This window comes from Urocitellus parryii, chromosome 12, assembly GCF_045843805.1.
Source record: "Urocitellus parryii isolate mUroPar1 chromosome 12, mUroPar1.hap1, whole genome shotgun sequence".
In the NCBI taxonomy this organism is placed as follows: domain Eukaryota; kingdom Metazoa; phylum Chordata; class Mammalia; order Rodentia; family Sciuridae; genus Urocitellus; species Urocitellus parryii.
In genome coordinates, this window is record NC_135542.1 from 51,501,497 (window position 1) to 51,519,484 (window position 17,988).

The 17,988-nt window shown below is 45.0% G+C and overlaps 1 protein-coding gene across 1 annotated transcript in view; it reads left to right on the top strand.

The window, feature by feature from the left end:
* The first annotated feature begins 12,104 nt into the window (after positions 1-12,104).
* Dpysl5 (dihydropyrimidinase like 5) overlaps positions 12,105-17,988 on the top strand; it is a 78,677-nt gene continuing 72,793 nt past the window's right edge. The window contains exon 1 of the mRNA XM_077791995.1: positions 12,105-12,218. The gene's annotated coding sequence lies outside the window, so the exon portion shown is untranslated. The remainder of the gene's footprint in view (positions 12,219-17,988) is intronic.

Below are 17,988 nucleotides of genomic sequence, written 5' to 3' on the forward strand. Positions count from 1 at the left end.
TCAGGAGGCTGAAATAGGAGGATCGTAAGTTCAAAGCCAGCCTCAGCAATTTAGTGAGGCCCTAAGCAACTTAGTGAGGCCCTGTCTCAAAATAAAAATAAAAGAGGCTAGGGATGTGACTCAATGGTTAATCACCCTGGGTTCAATCCCTGGTACCAAAAACAAACCAACAAAAACAACAGAATATTACCTCCATTTTGGTTGAAAATATATTTATTTTTCATACAATATGTTAGCATGTAGTGATTTCAGCATTTCTCATTTCAAACAAATAGATATTTTTAAAAATTCCATTTTAATAGAAATGTCTGGGAATTATTAATATATGTAACTCATATAAACAAATGCCCTTTGGGATCCTCAATAATGTTTTATATGTAAAGGTCTCTAAGACCAAAATGCTTGAGACCTGCTGCTTTAGGAAAACTACTCTTTTTCCTTGAAAAACAAAAGGCACACAGCATCAACAATGCTTATTAATTATAACTGTTACATAAAGTAACTAATTTCTATTTTACACACACAAAATTAATAAACAAGTGTTGAATAATTGAGAAATATCTGTTACCCATACATATTTTTTGCAGAATACACATAACAACTTCATGTAGCCTTTTATATCTTTTTTTAAGGAGCAAAAATGAACACCTTCATTAATATGTCCCAAAGATATAGTTTCCCTCTGACATACTAAACATATAAAAACCTCTATTTAACACATAAAAAAATAACAAATGCAGCATTTAAATGTAAAATTACCTTAGTGATTTGTTTCAGTATTTTATCTCATTTGAAGATTTTCTTTTTTTTTTTAAACGAGAGAGTGAGAGAGGGAATTTTTTTAATATTTATTTTTTAGTTATTGGCAGACACAACATCTTTGTTTGTACGTGGTGCTGAGGATCGAACCCGAGCCGCATGCATGCCAGGCGAGCGCGCTACCGCTTGAGCCACATCCCCAGCCCCTCACTTGAAGATTTTCTAAGTATCCAATGATTATCAAGTGATTCAATTTAGTTTTAGCCTGAAGTTTTAAGTCACCTAAATATCTTGATAATAATCTTCAAGAAGATATATGATGAACTTAAAGCTTACCAGGCATGTAGATAACAGACACAGAAAGTTCTCAGAGTAGCTGCTCAGTAGCTTTGCCACAGGTGGGTAGCAAACTCAGGGGGTGGGAGCGCAGCTCAGCGGTACAACTTGCCCAAAGAGCACCAAACCCTAGGTTCCATCCCCAGCATTGGGGTGGGGGTCTAATCTAGCCTGAAACCTAATTCTAACCTCGAAGAGATGTTCTTCCCAGTGGACATGAGAGTCTTAATTGGTTTGAGCTCAAAATAGACGAAAAAAAAATTTTTTTTAAAAACCCTCTCATTTGTCACCCAGAAGGGAATAATTTCTGTACAGAGATTCCCAAATTCTCAGACCATAAATTCCAGTTGTTGCTGCCACCCCAGGAGAAAAACACTGACTCTGGGCACCCCAGTTTAAGCAAAATATAAAACTGTAAGGTGTGGGGGGCACAGAGAGGAACAGAGAGCAGAATAAAGTTCAATTACAACTTGGGGGTCACTCTGAAAGCCAAGGGAAAGACCTGACTGGGCATAAGCAGCCCTCAGGTTAAGCTCACTTGGGTGAATTCATTGGGTGCCTTGATGGGACCTTCACAACCATTAAGGAATAATGATCAAATTATGACTTTGTATGTGCACGCATGTGTGTGGTGTGTGGTGTGTGGTGTGTGTGTGTGTGTTTGTGTGTGTGTGTGTGTGTGTTTGTGTGTGTGTGTGTGTGTTTGTGTGTGTGTGTGTGTGTGTGTGTTGCTAAGGATGCACTTAGGGCTTTGCACATACCAGACAAGCGTTCTACCCCTGAGCTACACCCCCTGTCCAGTACATTACGACTTTTTAAATAACAAAATTATGACTCTTGTGATTAGTTCATGCTAATATGAGATAAACATATATTAAATATTTATTTAACTTAATAATTAATGAAGGAACCCATTAACTTGTCAGAACTTATTCCAAGAGGAATACAAAAGACAGACAAATATATAGACAACTGGACAAGCTAAAAAAAAAAAACTTGCTAATAAGGCAAGACTGGCTTCTTTCACTGGACAGAAATCCATTTCATCTTTACCAGACAAAACCCATTTGCCTTCCTATAAATAGGAACCATTTGCATCACCATCAGTCATCCACAAGTTAATTTCTATTTTTTAAAATATTTTTTTAGATGTTGATGGACCTTTATTGGATTCATTTATTTATATGTGGTGCTGAGAATCGAACCCAAGGCCTCACACATGCTAGGCAAATGCTCTTACCACTGAGCCACAACTCCAGGCCCACAAGTTAATTTATCTCCAGAGTTGCAAAGTATTCAATGACAATGAAAGATACAGGTTCCTTATAGAATCAGACAACCTAGATAAGGTCCTCTGAAAATCCCAGTAGAAATAGAAATACAAGACAAACCACAAGTAAAACTAAATTTTTTCTATTGCCATATTTTAAAAAGTTGAATGACAGATGAATTGATTTTAATGATATATTTTATTTAACCCAATTTAACCGAAATAACATCATTTCAATTTGGAATCAGTACAAAAATACTGGTTTGTTTAATTTGTGGTGACTTTCATTTTTGTACTGTCTTTAAAATCCAGTGTGTATCTTGGACTTCACACTAGTCACCTCCAAGTGATCAAGTGTGGTTAGTGTCCAGCATCTCAACAAAAGGATACTTGATCATTATTTTAAAAGTCCTTCACAAAATTTTCTGGCAAAAAATAATGATACGAATTAACACAGAAAAAGGCTAGGCTAAAAAAATGACATTTTAAATATAATCTCATCCTTTGTAGAAAAAAAACCCACTTAAAAAAACTTGGAGAGATATATGCCAAAATATTTACTGTGATTTTCTCTGGTGATGGAATCGTGGGTGGCTTTTTTAAACTCTTTTTTTTTCTTATTTATCCTCTTCAATTTTCCACAGCAAATACATCCTGCTTCTACCATTAAAAAAATCAATAAAATGCAATTTTGAAAAGACATTTAAAAGCTCTAACCTAGATTTTATTTACTGTGAGCAAATTTTGATGCAATATCAAGCCAAGTGCTCCCAGCCCATTGATATATCTGGAACAATCCTTATTCTTTTTTTTTGGAGGCAGGTACTGGGAATTGAACTCAGGGGCACTAAACCACTGAGCCACATCCCCATTCCTATTTTGTATTTTATTTAGAGACAGGGTTTCACTGAGTTGCTTGGAGCCTTTTGCTGAGGCTGAGCCCCACCGCATCTGGCCTTGGGGTTATTCTTAAACCCAGGACTTGCCAGGCATAGTGGCACATACCTGTTATCCCAACAACTCAGGAGACTGAGGCAGGAGGATCATGAGTTCAAAGCCAACCTCAGCAACTTAGTGAGAATCTAAGCAACTTAGTGAGATCCTGTCTCAAAATTTTTTTTTAAAAAAAAAACAACATAATAAAATAAAAAGGGCTGGGGATGTTGCTCAGTGGTTAAGTGGCCCTGGGTTCAATCCCTGATACCAAAAAACAAAACAAAATAAAGAACCCCAGGACCTTATGAGAATAATAAAGGCTCTGAGAAGAATGATTAAACTCTTCCTAAGATGGAAATCCAGTGTTTCCAGCAGATTGCCCCAAGATCTTCAGGAATTTTTAGTAAATGTTATTTCCTTTCTTCTCTTTCTATACCTTCAGCCTTGACGAGGTACAGATTAAATGGCCTTTGAAGGTCAATGCTGTGTTGAAGATACCTTCTTGGCTTCTTTCTCTCTCTTTTTCAGTACTGAAATCAGAGTCTTTTGCATGCTAGGCAAGCAGTCTACTGCTGAGCGATATCCCTAGCCCCTCCCCCATGTTTAAAAATTATCTTTGAGAAAGAGTCTTTATAAATTGCCCAGGTTGGCCTTGAACTTGCAGTCCTCCTGCCTCAGGCTCTGAGTAGCTGGGTTTTTACAGATCTTAGTGGCTTCTCTTGACCACTGTCCATGAACAGTCTATGTGCCTTTCTGGTCTAGAATCTGATCTTGGCTCTCACCTGGACCCTCTCCAAGTGATAACCACTGAGTCTGGGATTTATTTTATACCCCAGTACCCTGTCCTTCAAGCTAAGGTAATAAAGGACGTACCCAAGATCCCCCATGGGTCCTGGCAGTTCCTTCCTTATAGAGAATCTGCCTCAAGATGGATGTTAAGGTTCACTGTGCCTTTAAGTACATCAAGCACATTTGAACCATTGTCTGGGGAGTCCCAGGGTGGATTTTTACATCTCTCTCCCTATTCAGCTGCTGAGAGCCCTTCTCCCATCATGGAAAAAAAAAAAGGCCCCAGCTCTCCTTGGCCCTGGGGCAATGCTTGGGAACTTGGAGCAGGATGGTCTGGGTTCAAGCTCGGTCTCTACTATTTCCTGATCTCAGGCACGTGACTCAGCCTCCCTTTCAGTGTCCTCCCTGTCCACATTGTTACTATGGGAAAGTGGAAGCCTGGAGGCCAGAACAAAGACAGACGCAGCAGCATGGGTTGCTGTGAGGGAGAGTCAGTGCTGAGGACAGGTGCTTGCTTACCTTTTCCTGCCATCAGCAAACCGGGCCCAAGTAATTGCTGGGCAAAGCAAGGCCAGTGGCTTCTTTCAGGCTGAGCCAGGGTTGGCATCACACTCAGCCTGTGCCTGGAGGGCAGCTTCTGAGTAAAGGAAGAGCTGTTCTATCCCAGGATGCCGGGAGGTGACAAGGTTGATCATGCTGGGTAAACTGACCCTGGACTTTACACTTTTCACAGCAGGGCTTGGGGTTGCCCAAAGTTCACGCATTGGCATCTTAATCCTCAAATTTAGAGATGGAGCCTTTGAGAGCTAGTTGGGATTAGATGAGGTCTTGAGGGTGGGGCCCCATGGTGACATGAGTGGCTTTATTAGAAGGGAGACCGGAGCTAGCTCTGTCTTGCTATGTGATGCCTTTGTCATGATATGATGCAGCATTATGGCCCTGACCAGATGTCAGCACCATGTTCTTGCACTTCTCAGTCTCCAGAACCATGACACAAATAAACTTTCCTTCTTTATAAAGTACCTTGTTTCAAGCATTTTGTTATAGCAACAGAGAATAGACTAAAACAGGGTGTGTATCATAATCAGGAAACAGCCAGAATCCATATCCAGAACAGCCCCTAGATGGCCCTTGTGAGTGGTCACTCCCAAATACCTCAAATATACTAACATGGAAACTGAGCTTCAGTGTTGACTCATGGTGCCTCTCAGTCCTGACACGGGGACCCTTTCTCACATGGTCAGTCTGACACAATGCTTATGTTTATGGCACGCCTGTAATCCCAGTGACTCCAGAGCTGGGGCAGGAGGATTACAAGTTTGAGGTCAGCCTTAACAACTTAGCGAGGCCTTGTCTCAAAATAAAAAATAAAAAGGGCTGGAGATGAAGCTGAGTGGTAAAGCACCCCTAGGTTCAATCTTAATCATTTTTAGATTGTATATCATTCTTGATATAACACCTATAACACTGTAGGACCTCAATAAATGTTTGACTGAATTCAATGGAGAAGAATCTTTCCCATATCACATCTATATTTGCTGCAGGAAATAATTACAGAAGGATTAGTAAAACGTATGTGTGAGAAGCTCTTCAAGACTTCATGCCAAATATAGATTATAGAGATGGACAGGAGACCTGGGCAAAACAAGACCAAGAACAAAGAAGAAAAAAATGACCCTTGAGGGCTACAGGGCTGCTCCATCCAGTCATCATGCTGGTCAGAGGGCTAAATCTTTGTCCATGTTGGCCCAGCATCTAGGCTGGGGGCCTACACAAGAGTATGGGGCCTGTCCCCCTAGGTGGCTCAACATGTGCGTTTCCTCAGAAGAGCTAGTGACTGATGGCACTCTATAGTGTGAATGCCACCTGTCCCTGCTGGCTGTGGGGAAGGGGGCCCTATTCTGTAATAGGAACCTACCTAAAGAGTTGATCACAAGACTTGTTAGGTGAATAAAGCAACCACACACATGATTAGCTTTCCTCCTCAGAGCTTTTTCTCCTCGTGCAGAGTTCTGACTCTCCCTCTAGTTAATGGCCATTTCTTTCCTGCAGACTCAAGAGGAAGGATTCCCATACAAGCAATGAACCTCCTTCTCCATCTTTTTTTTTTTTTTTTCAATGCTAGGGATTGAACCCAGAGATGCTCTACCACTGAGCTACACCCCCAGACCTTTTAAAATTTTATTTTGGAACAGGGTCTTGCTAAGTTGCCCAGGCTGGCCTTGAACTTACAATCCTCCTGCATCAGCCTCCCTAGTCACTGGGTTGTAGGTGTGCACCACAACACCTGGATCCTCTCTCTTAAAGCAGTTTGAAGTTTAAATTGGTGTTTGCAGGGAAAGTTATACCTGTCTTTGTCTAGAAGGGGTTTCAGTAAATTTCTTGATTCTTTAACTCATTTTGTCTATACTTCAGCCCAGGAGAAGAACAAACTTTACAAAAGGCACCCCTTCTATCAATCCAGGTGGTGTGTAATCCTAAGGCTAGCACCTGCTGATCAACTCCCCATACATAAAAAGGGAACAAAACCTGGTGACAATTTAGGCCTCAGATCAAATCACATGACAGTAATAACTGGCATCAACAGAATGCTTTATATTCAATTCAAAACAAGATCAGGCTATTTCCTAAAAGTCAACTTATTTGATCAGGTGTCCTAAGGCATTGTCTGATCCTTAGGTCCTCTGCCTGGGCTCAAGTGAACACAATTCCCAGCACAAACATCTGTTGACATGGCTCAAAGAAAACCTTAATTTTAGCCAACTGGAGCACAGTGGCCCCTTCCCAAGAGAAAACAGCTCAAGTGAGTTAAAGGAGATGACACGCTGGTCCCCTTCTTATTCTGGCCTTAAGGTGGTTGGGGTAACAGCCCCATTGTTTGGTCGATGGTTCTCATTTTCATCCTTCAAATGGGAGAACCTCTGGCTGGGCATGGCCTGGCCCCCTTCAGGAAGTGTGGCCTATTGAATGACAGGCACAATAATCTTAGCTTATGGTGTCCATGCCAGAGAGGGGATAAGAGAGTGAGACAAGTGGAGGCATCTGCTTGGATTCTAGATGCACAGAACAAAATCTCCAAAGCTTATTTGAAGGACTTCAGCCCAACTTCAATTCCTGGACAGGTGCCCAGACCTTGTTAGGAACTGGCTGAACACCTAGCAAGTCTGGTGTGTCAAGATTCCCAGCAGAGCATGGCAAGGATCTCAAAAGACTATTTCCACTCCAAAGACAATAAAGCCAAGTAGACTTCTCTTATTCTTATCAGGACCAGGATCTATATACTCTGTTTCACACTTGGTGGGCATTTGGTTCACTAACAGATAATAATGGTCGTAGTTACAATTGCTGACATCTTTTGAGAATTTACTTGAGCATTCTGACTTATTCAATCCTCATCACACTCTGCAAAGTGGGTGCTCTCTCCTAACAGTAATTCTTGGTTGTATGGGCTTTACTGTGTCAAAAGTTGTAGCTTATTAAAATGAATATATATCAATGAATCTATATTGATGAATCTATATCGAAGATTGACACTGAACATGTACTGTATACACAAGCACCTTATGTACACATCCTTATTCATTTCCTGCAGCCTCTTTGTGGGTAGGTACTGAACTGGCCTCCTTTCACTGAGGAGGACACCAAGGCATAGAGAGGCTGTTTAATCTGACATATTTTCACAGGGGAGTGAATGGTTCAGGCAGGTGTCAAATATAGTCCACCAGCTCCGACAGGCTGGGACTTGTCCCTTCTCTGTTGATCCTCAAAATAACAGAACCACAGATCATGGACCTTAAGTGGGGAAGAAAGCATCCACTGGGGGAAGTGACCCCTTCTAGGTCACTTAGGCACTTGTCTCCACTGACCCCAAAGTACAAGTCTCTGGAAGACGGGAGGATTTAACAGCAGGACACCTGGTTCCCTGGGGACCTTACTAGAGGCTTTTTATTTAAAACTGGGAAATCAAATTCAATAAAATCACCAAGCTCCATGGGGTGCACACTGCCTTGAAAATTACAATATGAATTCAAAATATCAAAAGGGCAAATACAAAAGGAATAATGATCATGAGAGGCAGTGTGGTGTGATGGAACCTGAAGTCAAACGGAGGCTTTGATCTTGGCTCTCGTGCTCGCTTCGGCAGCACATATACTAAAATTGGATCTTGGCTCTGCCCCTTCAAATTGACTAGGTGAGTTACCAGCCTTTAAGGACCCATTTCCCTCTTCCATAAAGTGGAAGCCATATCTGTCTTACAGGTGCGCTGTGGGGTTGAATGAATGCCATACATAAAGGACTCAAGAAATGCTCAATAAATATTAACTTTAATTGTTTTACTTATTCATTTATTTTAAAATGGGGTTGTCCCGGCTGACCCTGAACTCTGATGCCCAAGCAATCTTCCTGCTGTGATTACAAGCTAACTTTAATTCTTATTGAAATAAGTTCTGATTAATGCAACTAAAAAGGAAAAACCAGATCAACAAATGGCTGGCTTCATACTATCAGAAATAAAAAAATCAGGTAAAGGCAGCAATGGGTGTTTCTTGCTATTTTATTTCTTTGGATTCATTTTATTAAAAACTCAATTTGAGATGAGGGACTTCTTTCCAATGTCCTCAGCGCCTCACATTGGTAGAGTTTAATAAGGCATTGTGTTGTACAGTGTGACTGGTGGGGGCAGAGGAAAGATGATTAAAGATCTGGTTCTTCGCTGATGTAGTGGCCTGTAATCCCAGCAGCTTGGGAGGCTGGGGCAGGAGTTCAAAGCCACTCTCAGTAACAGTGAGGTGCTAAGCAACCTAGTGAGACCCTGTCTCTAAATAAAATCAAAATAGGACTGGAAAGTGGGTCAGTGGTTGAGTGCCCCTGAGTTCAATTCCCTGTACCAAAAAAAAAAAAAAAAAAAAATCTGGTTCTTAAAGTAACTCTTGTTCTCTGAAGGTGATTGTTTATCAGAGTTGTGTTTCTTGCCCTCATTGTTATTCTTGCTAACACGCAAATGAATTTTACTAAAGGAGAAAAAAGCATAAAACAAAGCATCGTTATCCTCATCCATATAATGTTGGCATTGTGAGACTCTGCAGTGTCTAGGTTCCTTTTGGCTTAAAGAATTGTTATATGTGTGTGAAATAAATGCAAATTGAGAACTATGGGTTTCTGTTATGGGGCTCAGGCAGCTGCATCATCTTGCAATTTCTCCCTTATGCTGGTGTCTGGCCATTCTAATTCCAAGAGAAGACAAATTCTTATTTTAAAATCAAACTTGCCAGAAGGAATGATTTAAATTTGGGGGGAAGCTGGGCACAATGGCACATGCCTATAATCCCAGCAGCTTCGGAGGCTGAGGCAGGAGGCATGTGAGTTCAAAACCAGCCTCAGCAACAGTGAGGTAGGTGCTAAGCAACTCAGTGAGACCCTGTATCTAAATAAAATACAAAACAGGGCTGGGTATGTGGCTCAGTGTTCAAGTTCAATCCCTGGTACTTAAATAAAATAAAACTGGAGGGAGTTCATTGGCCTTTCAAGGGTAGTGATAAACCACTGGAATTGATTCTGATGTTTTCTGCTGGAGCTCCCACCTCCCAGCCTCTCCAGGCTCCTTCCCTATTTCCTATGTGGGACTGGGTAGCCACAGGTCTGGGGTCTAGAATTCTTTAGATCTCATTTCCCACTGTCTCAGTTTCTGCATCTAATTTTCTCTATCTATCTATCTATCTATCTATCTATCTATCTATCTATCTATATTCTATCTCTCCCTCTCTTTTTGGTACTGGGGGGTGAACCCAGGGCCTCATTCATAATAGACAAGCTCTACCATTGGGCTAGACCCTCAGCTGCGTTTCTGTTTGTAGAGCTTCTTTGTGCTTCCTCTGTGTCCTGTTATCCTCTCCCAATGTGTGTTTGTCTGTCTTCTAGTCCATTTTTTGGCTCCTGCTCTGTGGAAGTGACCTGGATATAGAGGTTTGCTGTTGACTCATGATGATTTCAATGGCTAATGGACTTGACAATGTGTTCCCCGTATTGGTGTTGGCACCAAGAAGTATGAGAGGGGAAAATAGGTGAAAAGAGAAGTCCGAGGAAGAAAACAATATAGTTTCTCAGCATGTTGGAGACCCTTTTCCCAGAGGGCACCCAGGGGATGAATCGTCCAAACAGCAGAGGAAGGAACATCTGGGGGCTGATGGCTTGCCAATAGCCTCTCCATGAGTCATCCACTATCAGGACAGTCTCTGCACTGGAGATCCAGCCCTCTGGAGGGAGAAAGAGGAAGGAGTGAGCTGAGGCAGAAGAGCTGCGTAATTCTAAGCTCTGCACTCTTTTTGATACTCAAGAGAGAACCTAGACTGTATATATATGTGTGTGTGTGTGTGTGTGTGTTGTGTGTGTATGTATATATATAATTCAATTTGGGGGATATTTGCAATCTTGGGTTTGGGTATGACCTTTATCAATTTCTCAAGCCAACAGATACTCTTAAGCCAGCCCTTTCTTTGGTCAGGGCAGGTAGGACCAAGAAAGTAGAGTCCCAATTCAAGGTCCACTAAACACTGCAGAAAACATTTCCTGCCACTAGAGGACTCCCTCTGCCTTAGGCAAAAAGCGCGTGGTGGCACGCGCGCGGTAGCGGGCGGACCAGCTGCAGGGAGGAGGCTGGTAACTCCGCTCCACCTGGCAGAGTAGCTCACTTGGACCCCGCTTTGGCGGGCTTTGCAGGCCGCTTGCCAGAGTAGATTCGGTTGTGATGCCGGGGGCGAGGACTTGCCCCCAGGAGTCGTGAAGTATGCTTTTCTTTGAAAGTAACCTGAGGTCACCTCTGAGACTATGGCTTGAGGAAGGCATTGGGTGGTGGTGCGGAGGATGACTCCCCACAGTGGAGTGGGGAGGGGGAACCCGGGACAGGAGGGTCTTCTTCAGCAACCGGTTAGGGGGTCCCCGGATGGGGTTAAGATGCTTCATTTTAACGCGTTTTGAAACACCTCTGAGGTGATATTAAGCGAAAAGAAGCAAATTACTAAACCATATCCAAAGTATCATTATAACTACAGAAAATAACGCAGATGTACAGACAGCAAAGGCTTGAGCGGGGATAACGAAGTGAGGAACGGGGTGATGATCCTCCTACTCCTTTTATAAATTGTTTTTGTTAAATGATGCGTGTAAAACGTGAAGAAAAAGGTGAAGCGGATGGAAATTGGGTTACAAAATATTTCCAGTGGTTTCACCATCCCTTGAAAGGAGATGCCATAAATAGGACAGTCAGCCTGGGCCAGAAAGCTCTGGATGCGGAAACCCCAGCGCAGCGCTGGTCAAAATCGTCGCCGCCCGAAAATGAACTCTACCAGACCTCAAAGGGGCCAGCTGCGAAATCAGCTGGTCCCGCTTGGCGAGAAGAGTTTCCCTATAACGACTACCCTAGCCCTCTGCAGCTAGCAATTCCGCCGGCGTCGCACCGGGTCCGGGCGCGAACTCGGAGGCCTCGGTGGAGCCCCACTGGAGGGGGCAGCTCCGCAACTGCCAGGACGAAGCTGCAGCCTCATTGTTCCAGGCCCTCGGGTGGGGTCCTGCAGGGGGAGGGGAGGCAGTGTGTCCTCGGAACCCTCCCCCGTAGCCCTCCCAGGAGACCAGTGCATCAGCGCGTTCCAACGTCCGGGCTTTGTGAAATGTTGCAAGTCACCATGGAAACCCAAAAGAACGCGGAGAAGGGCGCGCGCTGGGGGGGGGGGGGTCAGCCGGGTTCTCGGGCCGCGCCCTCTGTCCCCTCTCGGACCCCGGCTCTGCAGCAGGGTCTGTCGGGAGTTGTAGTCCCAAGGCGGCAGCCGCCGCGCGCCGCGCGGAGGGTGCGGGATGCCGCGGGTCCCAGTCTCCCCCTAACCTGCTAGCGAGAGGTGGGGAGCGCTGGGGAGGAGCCATCTGATCCGTGATTGGCCCAGGCCTCTCCCAGCCCCCACTCGCGTCCCCTCCCCCGCTCGCCACTTCGGAGTCCAGCGCCGAGCGCGCTAAGGCGGCCACCGAGCGAGCGCGCTTGCAGCCGCTGGCGCCCCAAGCACCGGCAGCTCCCGCGCCGCGGCGAGACCGGGAGACAGAACGATCAACCAACCATCTCAGCAGCATCACGGAGGAGTGGGTGAGGGCGGTGGGCACAGGGTAGAGGTGGGCATAGTCTCCCCAGGCTGGGACCTCCATCTCGCTCCCTCCCTGTTTTTCTCTGAGGTGCACAAAAGGGAGGGAATGGGGTGCGTCGAGGGGCCCAGCTGCCGGAGACGCGGCGGAAGGTTTGGAATTGGGGGCGGCCAGCCTGCTGAACAGGAGTGCTAGGCAGGTCCTCTTTGTACGCCCACAGGATATCGTGCCTTGGCGTTTTATGTGTTCGTGGGATTTGCAAATAATTGGGGTGAGGAGGTGGCTGGGTGGAAGGGATTCGTGCTCAGCACACAGTAGGTGCCCTACCCTTGTTGATCCGCGTGCAGTGACTGGCTGGAAGGCAAGGGGCGAGGGTGGTTTCTCCGTTCGCCGGCTCGTCCTGCCGCGTTCCTGGATCGGCGCTGTCCCCGGTCCCCACCCACCATCCAGATACACAATCTCAGTCCATCCCACTTTATGCCAAGCCTGTACCAGACTCCGCGGTCCGTTCCATCCGCCCGGTTAGCGAGCGGACGCCTGCAGAAGACTCCCACCATCGCCTTTGAGGCACCTGCGGGAACCACAAAGGCCTACTGCCGCTACCCGACCCCTTCCCGGCGCGAATCTGCGTCCCTTCCTTGAGCCCTGAGCCAGAGCCCAACCCGCAATATCGATCCCGGCGGGCGAGGACCTCGACGCCCTGGGCTAGGGGAAGGGGGCTAGAGTCTGAGCTGGAGAGGAGCCGGGAAGGGAAGAGACAGAGGCAAAGGCCTCGTTTTGAGCAAAGATGGGGAAGGCTGGAGAGTTGGGTGGGGACAGGTGACCGAGTCTGAGGGAAGACCGCAGGGACCAGGGTTTGAGAAGGGAACGGGATGGGGGGCGGTGAGGGAGGTTCGGAGGACAGAGGGAAGGAGCTCGGTGCAGGTGGCGCGGGGCGAGGCTGATCGATGAAGAATGAGAAGTGGAGGAGAGACGCGGGAGGGTGGAGACCGCCTGGGTTTGAGGAGGGAAGCCCGGAGGGGGTTGGAGCCTAGAGCTCTGCGGGGGAGGGGTCTGCCTTAGGAAGGGGCGTCTTCCGGGGGGAGGGGCAGGCAGCTGAGAGGCGGGTCTCGGGCCTAAAGACCCTCAGTGCTGGGGAAGGGGCGCGGCGGCCCAAGTGGCCGGCTGGGCGTGGTCCTAGGACGGGGCAAGGGACCCAGGATGGCGGCTCTCGGACGGGTGTGAGGCTGTCCCCGCGAGGAGCTTTGTTTCCCAGCTTGGAACGTGCCCGTAGGGACTCGGTTAGGATTTTGTGATAATCTGCAGCGCCCCCGGCACGCCCTGTTCTCGCAGAGCTGAAGGGCTTTGCCCGGAGGCAAATGCTGCCAGGGAGGCGGTATGGGGGGCGTCTCCCGCCCCGGAGAACAATAGCCGACCCTGGTGTTCGCCCGACGTCGAAACAGGGCCCCCCCAGAATTTAGGTGTGCAATGTTCTGGTATGGAAAATGCTCGCGGAGAAACCTCAAGGCACGTGCTGTCTCGTTGGGGTTTGCGTTGGGGCCTTCGGCCCGGTTGAGAATTCCGCTTGGGAGTAGAGCGTCCCCACGCTGTGAGGCTGGGGCACAGTCGCCTCCCCAGCTTAGGGTGCCTTCAGGCTGAGGCGCCGCCGTCTGCCCCAAGCTGTTGACCAGCAGCTCAGACGTGCTGTGCTTAGCGGCGCGCAGCGGACGGTTGCAATGCAAGTCCCAGAGGCCAGAGGTCTCCTGGGTATAGAGTGAGTCTGCTCTCGAAAGTAGCTGGCTTTGTCTGACCAGATTGCCCGGGTCTAGGGACTGCTGTGCTTCCTAGGGGTAGTCATCAGGGCTGGTGTTAAAACTGGGGAGAAACAGGTTTGGGGATTACCCGCCAAGGGTGCGGCTCTTGGTTTTAGAGCCTACAACCGGGGGATCAGTGCTTTCATTTGCCGGTGACCACACCCAAGCCAGTGCGTTCTTTGCAGATTTCGCTTGTATTGTCTGCTGACCTAAGACTGAGATAGCTCTGCGATAGGTGGTGGCTGCTTGCCCATGGGAAAGCAGATGAACAGAGTGGAAACACAGAACAGGGATTCAGCTGAGCTTTAGGTGTACTTAGTCTTGCCAGCTATCTAAGCACCTTGCGTGTCAGAGCTTCAGAGCCTTGACATGTGAAATGTCAGTCAAACAGGATTCTGTTATGTAAGTTTTCTGTGATAATTGTTTAACTGATAAGTTAAAGGTGAATCTTTAAAATAAAGTTAAATTGCCATTGGTTTAAAAAGGAAAAAGCAAAGTAGATGCATTATTGTTTCAAGAGTGGGGAAAACTTGTCTAAATAACAAAACAAAATAGAACAGATCGACGTCACTTACGTTTGCCATTAAGTTAATGGATGAACCTTATGGCTGTCTTATCGTAGCCTTGAAACCTCAGGAATTTATTTACTAACCTGGTTAGTAAAGTAAGGGATTGTAATGTGACTGTTGGTTCTTGCCCAGTCCAGACAGTACTTATCCACATTAAGGTCTCTTGTCCAGGATCAGCAGTAGGTAGGTCTTGCTGCTTTTAAAAGATGGTGCTTTAAGGAGGTGCCTCCCAGAATTTACAAAATTGATCTGAGAGGATTAGCCGGAACATTGTTCATTGGATGTTTTTAGCTGTATTTTAGTTAAGAATGAAATACAAATGAATATACATGCATGCATTCATGTATACACTCATGTATGTTTGCATACTTGCATCCTAAGTGTGTAAAACTAGGAATCCCAATGTCGGAAAGTCAGAAATCTAAACGTGGAGTTTTTCTTGTATTCTTGTGAAAGAAATGTTTTCATGTCATTGTCCAAAGAGAAAAGTTTCAAGAGGGACTATTTTATAGGCTTATTCTTTGTGTAATAATTGAACAGATTTTCAGGAGGGTTTAATTATATGAAAACATCCTGAAAAATCCAGTAGAAACCCATCCTCATGGAGGAGAGTCTAAGGACGAAGACTGCAGTATGCCGGCTCATTTTTACAGAGAAGAGGGAGGGAAAGCAGCAGCATCCCCATCTCTTCTGCTGAGGCTGCTCCTGTGAAAACTTCTGGGACACAGAACCCAAGAGGGGAAAGACAGGTGGCCTCAGAGAAGGACTTTATACCTCTAGGATTCTAGAGTGCCATTCTTAACTCTTTGTCTCCCTGACTTTGGGGATCTTAGCTAAGTCTACACAAAGATGTTCATGGACCATGAAGCCCAAGCAGTTTTCAACATAATCTCTCCCAGATGAGAGAGGAGCCAGGATAGTTCCATGATTCTCAATGTGCTGCTACATGCTTCTATCTCTGGAAGCAGTTGCACAGCAAGGCACATTTACAGTTTGGAGACTTAGAGTAGCCTTCACTTGTAGTAGTACCTCCACCTGTCTCCATACTCCTCCTGATGTGGGTATCTGAGAATATTGCCTCCCTAATATCTCCTCTGATGCCGGATTCAGCTCAATCCTGCGTTAATGCCATAGAACTATGGACCAAAGGATATTGTAATTGTGGACAAATCTCTGGGACAAAAAGTAAACTGTTTTTATAAGTCTTTTTCTTTTAAATTAGGGCTTAAAAAAATATTGAGAGCCAGTCAAGTTGGTATTATTAGACAAGAGTATCTGAGACCCAGTCTATCTTCCTGGTGTAAAAAATTATCACTTTCTGATAGAATCTGATCCTGTATATCCTTTTTTTGTTTTCTGAGCTATAAAAAAAATAATTTGAGGGGCTGGGGTTGTGGCTTAGTAGTGGAGTGCCTGCCTAGCATGTGTGAGGCACTGGGTTCGATTCTCAGCACCGCATATAAATAAATGAAATAAAGGTCCACTAACAACTAAAAAATATTTTAAAAAAAGAAAATAATTTGAAAATTAGTTCACAGGATCCTATAGGAGAACAATAATACAGAACATCTTTTGTCAATGTGAAATCCTATAGGAAGAAATTGGTGAGAAATAGGAGAGCAAATTAGAATAAATGTGTTTTATTATTTTTCAAGAAAGTGGATGTTTGATTTTATTGCACTGCTAGTGAATAAATGAGAAGTAATTTCAAAATGGCCTTGCCTTATGTTTTTTAGATAAAGATGAAAGACTCGAATAGTAAAGTATGAATCTTTTATGAACTTTGATATTTATGTATAAAAATGGGCATAAATTATATATTTCAACAAAAATCCATGAAGGAACCTATTTATAATTTCTTCTCTTTCAGTCTTGAGACTTGTTTAAAATAGGTTGACTTAACCATAGCACCGCCTGAGCATGTCAAATGCTGCCATCAATCAAAGCTCAGTTTGTGCTTCCTCCCTTGCCTCTTGCTCTGTGGACCCCTCCTCACAATCCAGGCTCAGAGTGTACACAGAAGGGGAAACTAGACCTTGGGCCAGAAAGCCTGGGCTCAAATACACCCCTTTCACTTTCTGTCTGTCTTTAGGTGAGTTGTTTGTCTGTCAGGGACTCAATTTGGTCCTCTGCACAATGAGCATGGTTGGTGGGTGTAGCATCTACCTGGAGAGCCCTGACAGCATTTATTGATCATCTAATGAGTGATCAATAAAGGTCAGCCATCATCATCATCACCATCATCATCCTCCTGTCCCCCCAAAACATATGCCCACAAAAACAACACTTTAATTCCCCATTGAATTTTTCGGTCCTGGGGGTCAGGGTAGGTTGCTGTGATAGAATATCAACAGTGAGGACAGAAAGAATGATGAGGACCCCTTTTTGAAAACTCCACCCTTGCAAATAGTAGAAATAGCTCTGTGCTGGGTCTGTTCCTGGGTAACCCTGTTATATGCAGCTGCTTTGAGCAGCTGAGAACTTGGAGAGTTAGGAATGTTCCAGAAGTGCTTTGACCCCAGCTTTGCCAGATTGTCCCTATGTGTGGGGTTAGTCTGATGTCTCACTCTGCCACCTGTGACTGGTGAGGGTCATGGTACAAGGCTGTTCTGTTCTTGGAGGGGAAAGGAATGACTAGTTGATGACAAATTATTAGAAATATAACATCTGTAGTTTTCCAGCTAAGAAATATAGATGCTACATCTTTCACAAACACTTTCAAAATACCTTCTCTGTTCTGGGGGGATTTCTAATTCCTATGAGTTAGAAGGCTTTTATTATTCCCATCTTACAGATGAGGTAATGGAGGTAGAAGGGTCATCGAGGGAGGGAAATGGCAGAACCAGAGCTCTAACACTGAAGCCTGCTCAGGATCAGTGTCAGTTTATCTTCCCCAGAAAAGCAGAAGCCTATAGGGTTTGTGTGATGGAGGAGACTGGCATGTATGATATTTGGAGGACAGGCAGGCAGGAGCTGATGTTTCCATCTTAAACTAGAATTTCTTCTTTCTTAGGGACATCTCAGCTTTTCACTTATTCAACATATGAGGCTCACTCGAATCACCGAAGGAAGTTTCCTTTATGCTAATTGATTGTGGATGTTACATCTACAAAATACCTTCTGGGCAACACTTAGATGAGTCTTTGATAACTGGGTACTACAGCCTAACCAAGTTGACACAAAAATACTAATCATCTCAAGTTGCATGCTTTTAAACACTACCCCAACCTGAGAACTTCAGTAGTTGGGTATTAGGTTTACAATAAACTAAAGAATTTAGCAGTGGGTTATCAAATAGCAGCTCATCATGTTGAAAATAGAATTTGTACCTCTTTTCTCAGCCATGTAGTTTCTAACACAAAATATTGCTCAGAGCAGGCATCCAATAGATAATATTGAAAGGATGACTGAA